Here is a 14821-nt window from a genome sequence, read left to right on the forward strand (position 1 = left end):
ACCCCAAATTACTTCTGACCTCAACCAGGTGGGGCTGGCATCTCTGCAAAACCGCAGCCGTATCCGTGCGCAGAACCGCGGTACCAGTCCACCAGCCATCGCCAGCTATTAGCAGCTGCACCGTGATGAGATAAGGAAGAATGACCCAATTAGCGCAACAGCTGAAGTTTCTCTTCACTGTTTTAATGTGGTTTCACTTCCCTCCCATTGAGAAAACTCACTTCTCCGATAAAATAAATACTTATTGAACAAAGTGTTTACGCGTAGGAGGAAACAGGAAGCAAATAAATCAGTGACTTTCCCAGGTGACAGCGTTTTAAGATCCCTCGAACACCAGCCTGCAGCACAGAGATCCAGAGAGATGGTATTTGAGTCAGTGGCAAACTGCAATTAGGGTTTCCAAGAAAACACAACCGTCTTAAAGCCAACTCTGCTGCCCAGGCTTCCCACCCGCGTTCTGCAGCTGCAGGCTTTCAGATCTGCATCAGGACAACTAAAAGCAAATGGAATAATCTGCACTTTGCTCGGTTGCCATTAAGAGAAGCTTCTTCCGCTAGCCTGGCCACTCAGATCTGATAAAAAGAAATCTTCAGTGCTGTATTACTTCATTAGTCATTTATTTTGAGATCTGACTCGCTTCCCAAGAAGGCACATAGTGTTCTTCCTGAAACCACTTCAGGATTAGAGACACAAAGGCAGCTCCAAATAAACTTCAGCTCAATCCCAGACATACATCTGCCCAAATGTTACACGCACGGCCTCTAAGGGACGGGGGGAACCACCTCTTACATCTACCAGTATTTTTGGAACTCCATTTCYCCATCCCTCCCTTTCACCAGCAGAGCAGAGCAGAGCTACTCAAACGTACAGAGATCTCTTTAAAAGCAGAGTATCATTTTTCAGATTTGTACCTTCAGAATGTGTCACAGCTTGAATTAGTTTTTTTTTTTTTGATCTTGGACACTTTTTAAAGGGGGAGGGGGAGTCAAGTTACGAATTGAAAAGTGACCACTACCTGAATAAAACTCACACGGATTGATTTACCTTCTAGCACGCACGTCGTGCAAGGAGCTAACATCAGCAGGAGTAAGTCAGGGCAACTTTTATTRAAGCAAAAAAAAAATAATAAGACCCAAACAGAGCCTCTTTAATTGCCGAGTACCCTGCTGAACCTTAATTGTTAAACGCACAGTGTGAGTTATGACTCACTGTGGACTAAAGCGAACTCCGTGTACTCGTTTATCAGAGTTAGCTCACAGCTCGGGCTGGTTGCTGCTCGAGGGGAATTACGGAGCATTAACTCCTTGCGGTCCTGAGGACTCGCGGCCCATCCCCACCGCCTCTCCCAGGTCACGGGAAGCGCTGCGGGCTCCGAGCCGGGCAGGAGGGCGCTGCAGTCACGGATGCAGGAGCCGGATGGCCCCAAACATTTCAACGTACGGATCCAAGGCTCTTTGCTTGGCCTGTAACACACATCCAAGTGGCACCCGGGTTTTTAGTGCCTGCTTTGAAGGCTCTGCCTGCTAACATCGACTCCAAAATGCCCCAACCACCATACTCCTTACAGCCTCTTCCCTACTTGTGCTCCTTCCTCCAACTTCGAGATGCCCAAGTCGTACAAAATGCACCAAGTTATTACAGTACAGACAGTTCTCAAGAGCCCCGTTGGGCCACGGAGGTCCTTGGCGTGCTGGGAACATCAAAGTAGCCCCCCCAAGCTCCCACCCGTCACATTAGCACATGGCRGGCACCGGACACCACCACGAGTTCCCCACCACCACCCACCCATGTCTCAGCACCACCAGCCCGTGGCCTCGTGCCCCTTCCCAGCACAGCCCAGCTCAGCACGGGCAACGCGGAGGGGGCGCTGGAAAGGGACACGCAGGCGAGGTCGGCGCCGAACGCTGCCACGAGAGCAAAGGGACGGATGAACTCATCAAACACRGAGCAGTTGCATGGTCTGACGTGGCCTCATCCTCTTCCTGCGCGAGCACGGTTGTGCAAGGACTCAAAGACTTCTCCTGCCTCTTGAGCACGTAGGACACCACCACCATGAGCTACGTGTTAGTCACAGAAACCTGGAGGGACGGTCTCCAGCTCTCCGGGCACTTTACCAGCTGTTCAGAGGCAAGGCTATCTGCACACACGGTTTTAGCAATGCTGCAGAGTTAAGGAGAAAAATTGCTCCTAAAAGGACACTTTCCCCCAAAGCATCCTTTTTTCCCCTCAGCAGCAATTGCCACAACCCAGAACACACAGCTCTTCTCCACACCACCATTGACCAGTGTTTCAGACTCATTCTGCACCTCCTCGTAAGCATCCCTGCCCTGGGCTTGTTTTTTCTCTAGCCTCATCTACAGRTTACGTACGTGCCAACAGCTCCAAGGCACAGAGCTAAAAGCAAGAGGGGCTTATCACAGGGTAACAGCACTTACCAAAATTCCAGTAGTATTTACCTTTTCTGATATTCCTCCCAAACTCCCCCACCACCACAGGAAGGCAATTTTGGAATTAACAGAAKAGTGGCAGCAATTGGGATTTTTAAACAATTAAAAGCATAACCAAGGGAGAGGAGAAGGGAAAGGAAACTACCGAATGCAGCTAACACAGATGATGGCACATGTTCTCGTCACACTTGCCTAATCACTTTGCCTAGATAATATTTTTAAGCTTCTGAAGTGGTTTCAGTTAGGATCCAAGTCATAACTAGTTCTTAAAATATGCTGAATAAAATGCTGCCCTCAAATTTCAGATGCAGCGGGAGGAACAAGTGAGCAGGATGGCTCACTATCCTTTGCCTGGTGCCAGAATAAATATTTCTGCAGAAAGCAAAATTGGTTCAGCTTGTCTGCATCTCTCGAACGTTAGCTGAATTACGCCAACGGGAGTGACGTTCCGAAGAGTTTCAAAAGTTTTTTTTCCACGGCAGCTTAGAGCACAACATAAGCCTACGAAAAAATAATTTGGCTATTTAACTGGCTATTTAGCAAGACATCAGTAACAAAACGAAGCAAAGCTCTACCTTCAAAGGAACTCCTGGGCTACGATTTTTCCAGGTTGCTTCAAAATAGGGACTTGCACGGACAAAGCTGCTTTTGACTCAACCCACCGCGCTCCCGTGTTACAAGGAGCCCATTAACAGCCTGTATTCTTACATAACGTGCAGCATGTGGTACCCTGTCCCAGAGACAAAACGCTGTCAGCTTTAATATTAAAGTGGAAAAAAACAAGAAAGTCGATGCCAGCACCTTCCCCTCCCGCCCGTTGTTTATTCCGAGACAAACATGCTACAGAAGCAGAAGCCCACGAACGTTTATGGCCTGTTGTTCTTCCAAAGGGAGACGATGCCAGGACTGGATGCAGTCTAGGAGGGTTTTTACAGATCTGACGCTCTTTTTGGCCTTTGCCTCGTATCCCTCGTGCTCGAGGCAGTAACAGGCACCGAGAGCCGACCTGAGCGGCGCGCACCGCTCTCGCTAACCAGGGAGCCCGGCGCTCCCCCAGGAAGAGYCACGGCAGCTCTCGGCCGCGAGCGGGCGAGCTGCACGTCCCAGGGGCTCGAGGGCACGTCCAGGACGGCCCACGGGAGCCGGGCCGTTGCAAACCCGAGCGTGCTAGCATCAACCTACCAACAAACCGTCCTCTTTCCACCAGCGGAAAGAGGTTATGGAAGAGCGGGTTTTTAAAAAGCACCACCTCCACGCACGCAATCCAATATACTGTTTCCCAAGCCTCCAGTCTCTTGAGTGGGTGACACAGCCTTRGATGACTGCAAAAAATATAAATACATATTGCACACCTGCCAGTGCTGCTCCGGAGATTGCTAGTAGATGGGATGATGGCAGCATTGTAACAAGCTTAGAGGCCATTATATATAGATGATCACATAACAGTAGGGAATGCAATTTCCTAATGCTTTCATAAATTAGGATTATATAACTGAAGAGGAAAAAAAAAAAACACCCAACAACATCCAAGCAGGTTATATAAATCATCTTAAAGAAGTGAGAAAGTACTTGACATCCCACTACCCACTCCTTGGCGAAAACAGAGAGAAGGTGCCATCGAAAACGGGCAGGCTTCTTTGATTGTGCTTTTTTCCCTCCTCCCTCCCCAAGAGAGAGGGATTTATTTCTGTACATCCATCAAAACACAGGGCTCAGCTAGACTGAGGACAACAACCAGCAAAACACCAAGGAAAGCACGCTTGACCAGGCTTTTCTGGATATCGGAAAGGATTATTCTTCCTCTGGCTGATTAGTTTGAATTTCTCCTCCCTGTACGGCACACCATGGTACACCTCAACCTGCCAGCCCTCGTTTAAATCTGTTCTCACGGACAGCAAAGCTCAAGATCTCCTTTGTGGCAACAACTATGCCAATGCTGAGCAAATTCAACTTTAAGAGACATCTTGGGGGAACTAAAACAAATACAAAATGAAACACGGAAGAAACGTTACTCATTTGCCAATTCTATTCCAATTCAATGCTTTCTCCAGAATAAATATCCCAATTATTTTAAAGTTCAAGTTGCTTTTCTATTTGKAAAAGCATCTCACAGCCCTAAGCCTTGTTTGCAAGCAACCTACAACAAACGAGTGCGTTTTCGGTCACACGAGGCTGGGCCACAGCAAGCCCTTCAATCCCACAGCTGCATCCAGCAGCCACCCAATTCTGCAAAATCCTCAAGCTCTTTATGGGTCTAACTAACCAGGGACCCAAACAGCAAGTTGCCTATATGCTTAATGCATTAAAAGTGCCGTATTTAATTAGTTAYAACCCCACGCACAAGCCCCAGGCACCACGACGGGGCAGCCCCAGAAATACCCAGGCACTCGAGACCTCCTTAAGCCACGCGGGCCTAAGGGGTATACAAGTCCTTTGCATTAAGGCAAACAGCAATTCCTGGCACGTTTCGAAACAAGCCTGCTCCACGGCCAAATCRGGTTTCCTCGGAGAGCACAAGGAAATGCCACGAGTGGCAACTCAGTTTCCTCCGAACGAAGGAGGAGCCCAGCCTGGAAAAAGGGAGGTGGCACCGGGAATTCAGCCAGACCGGCTTACAGATGTTCCCAGCCCCAGGGAGCTTATGCCCCGGATTTCGGGAGCGTTTTCGGAAGGCCGGCAAGGTGCCGGCCTACATGTTCAACAAGTTATCATTGAAAAGCTGTATTAAAAAAGAAAAAAAAAAGAATATTTTTCTTCAAAYAGAATTATATTTTAATGCCAAGTTACCATAACATACGCTGAAGTGCGAGCTTTATGCAACTTAAAGATTACGTTAAATAAAACACAAAAGTTAAGCTAACGTAGTACGCTGAATGTCAAACCACTGAGCAAGCTGGTGTTTCTGGCTAAGCACTTATTTAATAAAGTGCTAACATCAATTTTTCTTGACAGGCATCACTTCTTTTGAGACCGAAGACAGAACATTTTCCCCCTCCCTCGCTTTTCTTCCCATTAAACCAGCTCTCTTCAGAGCGCAGCTCATTCAGAGTTAAGATCCAGAGCTGGAAAAAGCAAGTGAGTTCGTTTTTTCCCTTCCGATCTGCAAATAAGAGCCAGCGGGAAGGTACCTGCTAGGACYATTAGCCGAGACCTCCACAACCGCGCTCCGAGCCCTGCGTCCCGGGAACCCTTCTCACCGGGACCGAGGCAGCAACCACGCACGCTATTTGCAAAAAAAAAAAAGAGAGACGGGCTTCCTAAAGTTGGTTTTACTTAAGTAAATGACAAAATTGAACATAAATCAAAAATACTTGAAATGGGAATAATTTAATTAGGCTCGTTTTCTAAAAGCAATAATACTCTTTGTGAACACAGAACATCTCAGCCAGGAGATGATTTAATTGCAGTCTCTCATCAACCCACCTCTTAGCTGTTGATGGTTACTCTACTACTTCACTATTTTCCCCACTTTCCAAACACAGTCATTTGCAAAGCAGAAATACTCATTTTGACCACAATTACTGATTATGGAAAAAGCTCGGCAGCTATACGACAAACTTAATTTATACTAGCAACTCATACATTACAACACTCACAACCAATTCTTGACACTCACAACTATATAGCATTAAAAATAAAAACCTAGCTAAGTGATTTATTATTTCCCACTGGTGTGAATGAAATAGAGGTTAGAGCTCTGCAGCTCCCTCAAGAGGCAGGTATAAACGCACAAAGCTTTGGCCAGGAAAAGCCGTTATGGCCCAATTTAAATAACAGCCTGCTCTTGAAAAAAAATAATTAAAAAAAAAAAGGTTTTCCAAAGCCCTCCTCCCCAGCTCCTTCCGAAACGTTCCCACACCAGCGCGCATCCGAACAGCCACTCGCTCTAGGGCGGTTCGCAGCCGCCGGAGTATTTTTTTTTTTTTTCCCCAACTTCACTGCAGCCCTGTGCACATAACTAAAGTCAGAGGCAGCCCTTAAAGCTATTATTTTACATTAGAGTAATCCGGTGTATAAATGTTATAGTGAGGGGAAAAAAAAAAGCACAGAGAGCTGCTAAGTGTGAAGCCAATTGCAAGTAAATAATAGCTGTCCCGTCGCACTGCTGGTAAATTATTCCCAGGGATTGCAATTTTAAATCGTGCCTGCTCCTTTCTGGATAGCGTTTGAAGCTGTTTTTCCAAACACTGACCAAGGGATCCACGGAGCAGGAGATTAAAGATTTACACACCAAGTTGTGCAACCACCAGGGATGCTTTTGAAACATGTTTATCTGCCTTTCCTCCTCCCGACGGCCGCATCCCCACGCAGCAGCAACCACCCAGCCCCATTCAGATTTCGGTCTCTGCCACACATTTATAAAATCATGTCAACAAAACACAGAAATATGCTCCACGAGACATTTCTGGAAGAGTTTAGCTCGGAAGCAAATGGAATAATTTCTAGCACACAGCTCAAAGTCCAGTTGCCATAAAACACCCAGGTCCACTGACAGCACTTAAAAAAAAAAAAAAATCTCATTTAGGTAAAAGTGTTAACAAAATACAGCTCTTTCTCCCTAACCTCACCCAACAGAGTTAATTATTCTCCAAGTACTTTATTAAAGTACTTTCTCTTCACAGCAAGGAACATCAACACAAGGAGCTGTAACCAGATGACTTGCAAGATTGACAGAAATCTTAATACTGAATATCTTAAATGAAGCTTTACAGCAAACTTTCTCCTTCTCAGCCTGCCWTGTACACAGAGTCTTTTGCAAGCCTGTAATTAAAACCCACCTAATCACACAGCAAGGTGCTGATGTTCTTGAACAATAGAGTTTGGTTCAGGCTTTCTAGAAATCTCCTTGCTGGCAGCCCGTATTCACCCGGTTTAGTTTTCTTCAGCTTAAAAGATTCTCCCCCCCCCCTTGGGAATTGTCCTTATTTTTTAGCTCATCTCAGTGGGAAAGAGACTCATAGCACTGGGAAAGGACCYTGAAATAATTCAAATATGTACCGCGCAGACCAGGGAAGCTGGAATTCCCTGTCCTGAGTTTAAAAGGAAATAAAAAGGGGAGGAAGGCAGTTGCTCTRTATTTCACAGGCTGCTGTGCACAGGCAGTGCTAGGTGGTATCCAAAAGACTTAGGGAAAAGTCAGCGATAATTCCACCACCACCCCCTCCGGCCAAATCATCTTTTTTTTTATGCATTTCTCCACGGAGAAAGCAATGCCTCGACTTCTGGCCATGCTCAGCAGATGCCTCTGCTCCGCTAAGGCTGGCAGCCCCCGTCTTTCCAAATCCCCTCCACTGCTAGGTTTGGGGTATGCACCCCCAAGGGGCTTCCCAGCCCCCCCCCTCCAGCAACCAGGACCCGCTCACGCACACGCTGCAGAGACCTCAGCCGCCGCCACCTTCCCCCTGCACACGCGTCCTCTCGTTCCCGTTTGCTGCTTGCTCTTCTTTGTCCCTTCTGCCCAAAACCACAGCAGGTCACGTGCGATTTCCCCCTTCCCCCCTGCAAAGAGTTTCAGCAGAAGCGATAACTTCTGCACCARTTCTGCAGAAATCTGCTTTTTTTTTTTTCCATGCCATCGCACATTTTCCCTAGTCCGAGCGCTGCTTGCTCAACTCGTCCAGAGCCCATCCTGTAGCCTTCCTCCAACGCTGCTCCGATGAAGGTGCTCCTAAAAATCCCTCCTGCGCGATTATCCCTGCTCCCCGCGCGAGCGGCTGCTTCCCGATGCCCTGCACCTTTCCTCTCCTGCTAGGAGAGCAGCCCGCACCTCCGCGGCCGTCCTTTTTCACCCYGTTCCCCCCTACTGCTGCGTGCCCCCGCCTGCTTCGGGGCGCACGTCCTCCTCGGGACGCAAAGCGTTAGGTGCTTTGCAGCRTTGCAAAGAGAGAAGAGCCAAAAACGGGGAGGGGGAGGTTGTAAAAGGGGTTTTACAAATTTGCCCGGCCAAACAAAATTCTTGGTTCAACTTACTGTCGTGAGAATCCCAGCAAACTGGATGCTGATCCCTGTTTCACAGATAATCATGAGATGGGGCGTTTAAGTTATTTCCTCTAAATAACACGATTCGGGAGCAGGAAGGAGAGCAGATCGCTCCCTGGTTTCCYCCGTACCAGCGACGCTTCTCCCCTCGCCGCAGAAAGGCTCCGCTCCTTTCGCGAGCACGCTGCATAGCACAGCATTACCTGCAGCTGCCCCGAACGTGCAGTTTTATCGTAACATGTCATCCTTTTCCTGCCTTCGTCCTCCGGCTTCTCAGACGTTACTGTCCTCATCCATCACGTCCTATATACCGTTACTCTGCAGGGCCGAGGACTAGCATTACGTCTTTGCTCTGTAAAACTCTTAGCACTGCAGAAAAGTTATTTTCGCTCAACCCCATTACTCCTTGTTAACCCCTTACAAACTGTGGCAARCATTTCCTCCGCCCCGCTGGAGTTTACATCCCCTCAAGCAGTTTTATCCCATTAATCCAACACAAAGTTGGAAATAAAAATCTACGYGTTACAGATCACAAACTACAACGTTCAACAGTTTCAATCAAAATTGAAAGCAAATCCTCGGTTAATGTCCTGATTAAAAATGCATTAATTCAGTCAAAACCTATCACACCTCTGTGAAAACTGCTGATAAAATCCAGATAAAAGTTCCATCTAACGGATTTAATTTACTTTCTTCCCCTTAAGCGTATTCACGGGGCAGAGTGAGGAAGGAGGAGAAGCAACGTGGCTCCGACACATTTTGCAGGAAAGAACAATTTGTGCTTTCCACTTTTTTACTTGTAATCCCAGTTTCTAGCAGATTTGGTCCCCCAACAGATGTCCTGAATCCAGCCTAACAGCTCGTTACAGAAAGCAATCGTTTAAACAAACATTACCTTTAAAATACTAAGGTATCARCTCCTGGGGGGCTCTGGGGAGGGGGGGAGGGCAGGGAGGAGGGGATCAGTCTTTAGATGTATACTTAAATTCAATCCACTTGTCTGATGGAAGGAAATTCCACAGAACAGCAGCTCACCAGCCTCATCTGCAGTATTAACCGACCGTAGCAAAGCCCTGTTTGTTTAACACGCACAATTTCACAGCGAAGACAGAAACTTGACTGCAGCGCCGGAGCCTCGACCGGAGCTCACCAAGCAGAGACGCGATGCATGACCGATGAGTTTATCCTTCCAAAGCTCTTCCAGCTCATCGTGTAAAATACTCTTTTGTGACAACACACTGATCTGAATATGCATTTACGCACTAGAAAATAGTAGCTTTGAAATATTCTGCCTACTGTGGGGGGGGGAGTGGGAGCTTGGAGGAAAAAAAAAAAATCAACAAAAAATCCCATTTACCTTGGGCAATCTGCTGTAATTGCTCCAAATGAAGCTACGTATTTGTGTTTGCACCCTATACAGTATTTTTGGCAGATGTCATCAGAGAAAAACAGTAGTAACCAGGCACAGAAACCTCATTTTATGACAACCGTGTGCTTTCACTACTCCAACAACCTCCCTTAGGCACCACCCCGTTATCACAAGCTAGGGGACCCTGACTCCGGTTTTCGTGCGTTTTACAGAACAACACAGTGACCAAAGACACCAGGTCGCCCACAGCAAAAGCGGGCGACTGGCAGTCGCTCGGCGCAAAGACGCTGCACGATTTTGGAAACAAGTGGAATTTCACTTTGCGGGGGGGGGAAGGGGGCAAAGAAGAAAATCAAACTTTTTTGCTAAGCACCGGCGATAAAGCGGGGCAAGGCCGCCAGCGCCCGCAGCCTCAGAGAGCGGCCTTGGGGCCCGGCTCCCCCAGCCCCACGGAGAACCCTCCTGCGCGGGCCCCAGCCCCACGCAGACCCCCTCAGCCCCACAGGGGACCTCCCGGTCCCAGGGAGCTGCAAACACGTGTGGGTCTCTCCTAGCCCCATGCAGACCCATATGGGCATGCCCCCCCAGCCCCATGCAGACCCGTACGGGTTCCCCCCTCCTTCTAGCCCCATGCAGACCCATACGGGCATGCCTCCCCACAAGCCCAGACCCATAGAGGACCATACAGCCCTCCACCACCACCACCTCAGACCCATACAGGGCCATATAGCCACCCCCCAGCCCCATACAGGCCCCCCTACAAGCCCTATATAGGGCCCCCCCAGCCCCACAGGGGCTCCCCCAGGCCCACGCACCGTCCCACAGAGACCCACACGGGGCAGCGCCAGCCCCACGCGGAGCCCACATCGCCCCCTCCTAGCGCCACGCGGAGCCTTAGGGAGCCCCCAGGCCCCCCACGGGCCTCCGGCCCTACCTGCCCCCCGGTGCCGCTCACGCTCCGCCGCGCCGCCCGGCTCCGAGTGGCACCGCGCGCTCGCGCCGGCCCGAGTCTCCCCGGCCGCTGCGCCCCGCCCCCTCTCCCGTGTCCCATTGGTCGCCTCGACTGCCCGTCTCGGCAGACAGCTCCCGTAGCGGTTTCTCATTGGCTCGAGTGGTGGCGGTATGCAAATGAAGCAGGTTCCCCCGCCCTCTCCCACGCGCTGCCCCGCCCCCTGCCTCCACGCCCCGCCCCCTGCCTCCACGCCCCGCCCCGCCCCGCCCCGCGCACTTGCTGGGGCAGCGGCGGCGAAGCCGGAGCGGCCCCAGCGCCGTGCGGCCCGCGCGGGGCCGGGGGCGGGCAGTGCCCCGGGGGGGGGGGGCCGTGCACTGCTCGGGGGTGGCGCCCCCGTGCAATGCCCCGGGGGGGCCCGGGGCATGCCCCGGGGGGGGGGGTCCAGCCCTGTGCAATGCCCCGGGGGGGGGCAGTGCCTCAGGGAGGGTGTCCAACCCCAGTGCAATGCCCCGAGGGGCTTCATGCAGTGCCCTGGGGGGGGGTCCAGGTCCGTGCAATGCCCTAGGGAGCTGGGCAATGCTCCGGGAGGGGGCCCAGCTCCATGCAATGCCCCAGTGGGGCTCCGTTCAAATTCCCCCGGGGCACCGGGGCCCAAAGCAATGTTTCAGGGTTACCCTGATCCCATGCAGCACCCCAGCACTGGGGGCAGCTCTGTGCAATGCCTTGGATGTGTGTGGGGGAGTCCCAGCCCCGTGCAATGGCCCCCGGGGGATCCTGGCCCCATCCATTGCCCCTAGGATCAACCACCCCCATGCAATGCCTCAGGGGTATTGCAGCACCCCAGGGAACACCTTGGTCCCTTGCAGTGTCCCCCAGGAACCCCAGCCCTGTCCCGAGGATCTAGCAGGCCCGTGCATTGCCCTGGGGGTTATTAAGAGTAATACTACACTAGAAAATTAAACTTGCTCTAATATCTAAAAGCTAGTGACAGAAAGGCACTCTTTTCAAGGGCACATCGACTGTTGGAACAAGCCAAAAATGTTACCATTCGGCTTGAAGCAGATAAGATTTTTGCTAAGAGCGGCGTCAAAATACCCCTTGAGATTAGGAAAAATAAAATAACGTTTTGAACGAATATCCTATCGCTGCTTCTGGGCCTTCGGCTACTTGCAGCGGCTGAGCTGAGACGGGCAAAGAAACCAGCTGTGGTTTGCAGAGTGTTCGCTTTTCCTAGGCTGGCATTTGACCCCGTGTCCGCCACTCCCGTCCTGCTCCCCGTTTCCCACGTGTTGATCCAATAAACTCCGCAGGGATGGGCTGAATGGATTGCTAGTTTTATAGATGTTTTCTTGCAGGTCTGTTCTTTGATGCTGAATTAGATTTTTTTTTCCAGCTGTAATTTAGACACTGATGGCATTTACTGAAAACAGGGAGTTCAAATTAAAGCCCGCTTAAAAAAAAATTAAAAAAAAAGGGGGGGGGGGGAAAGGAGGGAAGATTTATTTTCCTGACAGCATCAGTGTCAAATAACACAGGGGAATCTTGCACTTTCAGGAACACGAGGCAGCRACCCAGCAGCAGGATTCGGAGATCTGCTTTTAAACATTTCCGGCCCAGCCTCGGAGCGCTTTAAATTTCCACTTACCAAATAAATGTTGTGGCTTTGCAAACACGCAGTCCCCAGACCGGCCGCTTCGCTCTGTGCAGGCCTGGTGGGTAACGCCAAAGCCTGGAAAAAGCGCCCCAGGCAGCCGCTTTCGGTGTGGGGGGGGGTGCCCTGGTTTGCCCTTGCACCACAAAAATGGTCAATTTGTTTGTCTAGACATAAAAAAAAGAAAAGAAAAAGAAGAAGAAGCTAAAATCTTGGCAAATGTTTTTTATTTTTTTAAGAGACCCCTCGGGTCCCCGTGACGCTCCTGCCTGCCTTGCAGCCGGTGCAGAGGCGCTGCTGCAAACCCAGTCTCCCCCCTCCCTAATTTTGCAGCTGCATTAAAAAGGAAATTCAAATTAAAAAAAAAAAATCACTACATATGCACACATTAAAGCGGTGAGCCTGACGTAAACTTCCAAACGCCAGGAAATTCACGGCGAAGGCAGCCGCTCTGTCCTCGCTTCACCCTCCAGCGCCCGGGTACGGCAGCCCAGGCGTTATGCAAGACCGCCGCGGCCCCGGCCGCCGCGGCCCGGTGCTGCCGCGCTTCAATTCCCGGCAAAACAGGAGCCTCGCGGCGCTTGTTTTTCTTGGGCCGCCCCGAGCGGCGGCGCCGGGGCCGAGCGGGCGCTGCGGGGAGGCGCGCGGGGCCCCGACGCCCCGGTGACGGCCTGAGCGGCTCCGGGCCGGGCCGGATGGGACCTTCGATGCTTGGGAGCCTGCTGCAGTTTTGAGCGCTCCTGATGCAAAAGCGGCGGCTTTTGGACGAGCGAACCGGGATGGGAACGTGCATTCGCTCCCGGGGTGAGGGGATGGGCTTTGCATCGCCGCAGGTGTGCAGGAGCGTTTTATCCTTGGAGCGTTTTATCCTTAGCTCATTTGTCCTTGGCACATTTTAGCCATGGAGCATTTTATTCCATGCGGCATTTACCCATGGAGCATTTTATCCATGGGATATTTCATCCGTGGAGCATTTTATCCTTGGAGCATCTTATCCATGGTGCGTTTTATCCATGGAGCATTTTAGCCGTGCAGCATGTGGATGCTGCGGCAATAAGCGCTCGGGGGRTGCTGGAGCGAGCCGGGGTGCTCCAGGAGCTGCCGGGCAGAAAAACGCTCTGCAAAACAAAACCATCAGGGCTGTGCAGGAGCCACGGCCGAGGTGAAGCTCTTGCAAGGTGGCTTGCAAAATGCTTTATCCCCCCCCCATGCACCATTTGGGGGTCCCGAACGCACCCCACGGCCGGCAGCCACCCTATCGCCCATCCGCCGGGGCTTGTAACACAAGCTTGGAGGAAACCTGCTCCTCCGGAGCCAGAAAAACCATAAATAATCTCCCAAGGCTTTGCTGCCGCTGCCAGGGGGACGGGTTGTTCCCCCCAGCCATCCAGCTGGCTGCAAATGTCCTGCCCAGCGCCTTGACCCGCTCCGTCCTGCCCGAAAAGCCCCTCGGGATCCTCCCCGCGGGCGGCGGGCGCCCGGCTGCACCCGGAGAGTGCGGGGCGCCGAACGCGGCCCGGGGGATATTTTTATTCACCCGGGGCCTTTTTTCTAAAAATAACCCGAGTTCATCTGCTTTGAGCACTTGAGAGAGCGCGAGGAGGGAGAAGAAGTCCCTCCCGCCYGGCTTCCAATCTGAAAGCCGCATCGGCGAATCTCTCCAGCACGTGGGAGATCAAAGGAAATAGGTTGCAGGAGGGTTTTTTGGGTTATTTTTTTTTTTTCTTTCTTTTTTCTCTCTCTTGGCGGCCGTCCTTGTGCTCCGAGTTAAATCGATCGCTCCGGGGGGCTAATCCGGCGGGCCGGAGCGGGGTGCAGCCCCCAAAATCCCCCCCCCCCCCGGTGCCGGAGTGACCCAGGCTCTCCGCTGCCTTTGAGCCACCTCCCGCCACGGATGCTTTTACCRGCTGAAAGGAGGCGAATGTTTTCCTGGATTACCTCGCCCCTGGGAAAGACTTACAGATAAATAAGTAAATAAACAAAATATAAATTCATGGCAGGCGGGAGAGCAGGGTGCAAGGCTCCCCCCCCCCAGGACCGGGCGCTGCGGATGGGCCCCGGGGAGCATCCGGCCCCGGCGGAGATAAAACCCCGAGCGAGCGAGCGACGGCAGGATGCAGCGGGGCCGGAGCGCGGCGTATAAATAAAACTCGGCTTTGGAGAGCTGGACTCGGGCCACTTTTAACACAAAGTACATTCCGGCCTGGACGTAACAAACTGTACCAACCTCCTCCGGGGCGGCGGGGTCCGGCACGGCCGGGGGCGCCGGGATGCTCCCGYCGGCGCTGCGCGCTCCCGCGGGAAACACACCCCGGGGCTCCTTTGGAGCCGGGAGGGGATTTTTGCAGCGGGGACGGGGAGGATCTCGCCCGCTGACGCGAGCGTAGTTCGGGCTAGCGCTACGGCTGCCTTCCCCCCACCCC

At 51.7% G+C, this 14821-nt stretch overlaps 1 protein-coding gene across 1 annotated transcript in view; it reads right to left on the minus strand.

Moving 5' to 3' along the window:
* FKBP5 (FKBP prolyl isomerase 5) overlaps nucleotides 1-10810 on the minus strand; it is a 32746-nt gene extending 21936 nt beyond the window's left edge. Inside the window, exon 1 of the mRNA XM_085302245.1 lies at nucleotides 10730-10810. The gene's annotated coding sequence lies outside the window, so the exon portion shown is untranslated. The remainder of the gene's footprint in view (nucleotides 1-10729) is intronic.
* Between the last annotated feature and the right edge of the window lie 4011 nt (nucleotides 10811-14821).

Source organism: Rhea americana, unplaced genomic scaffold, assembly GCF_003343005.1.
Source record: "Rhea americana isolate MKP2758 unplaced genomic scaffold, rheAme1 scaffold_189, whole genome shotgun sequence".
Taxonomy (NCBI): Eukaryota; Metazoa; Chordata; class Aves; order Rheiformes; family Rheidae; genus Rhea; species Rhea americana.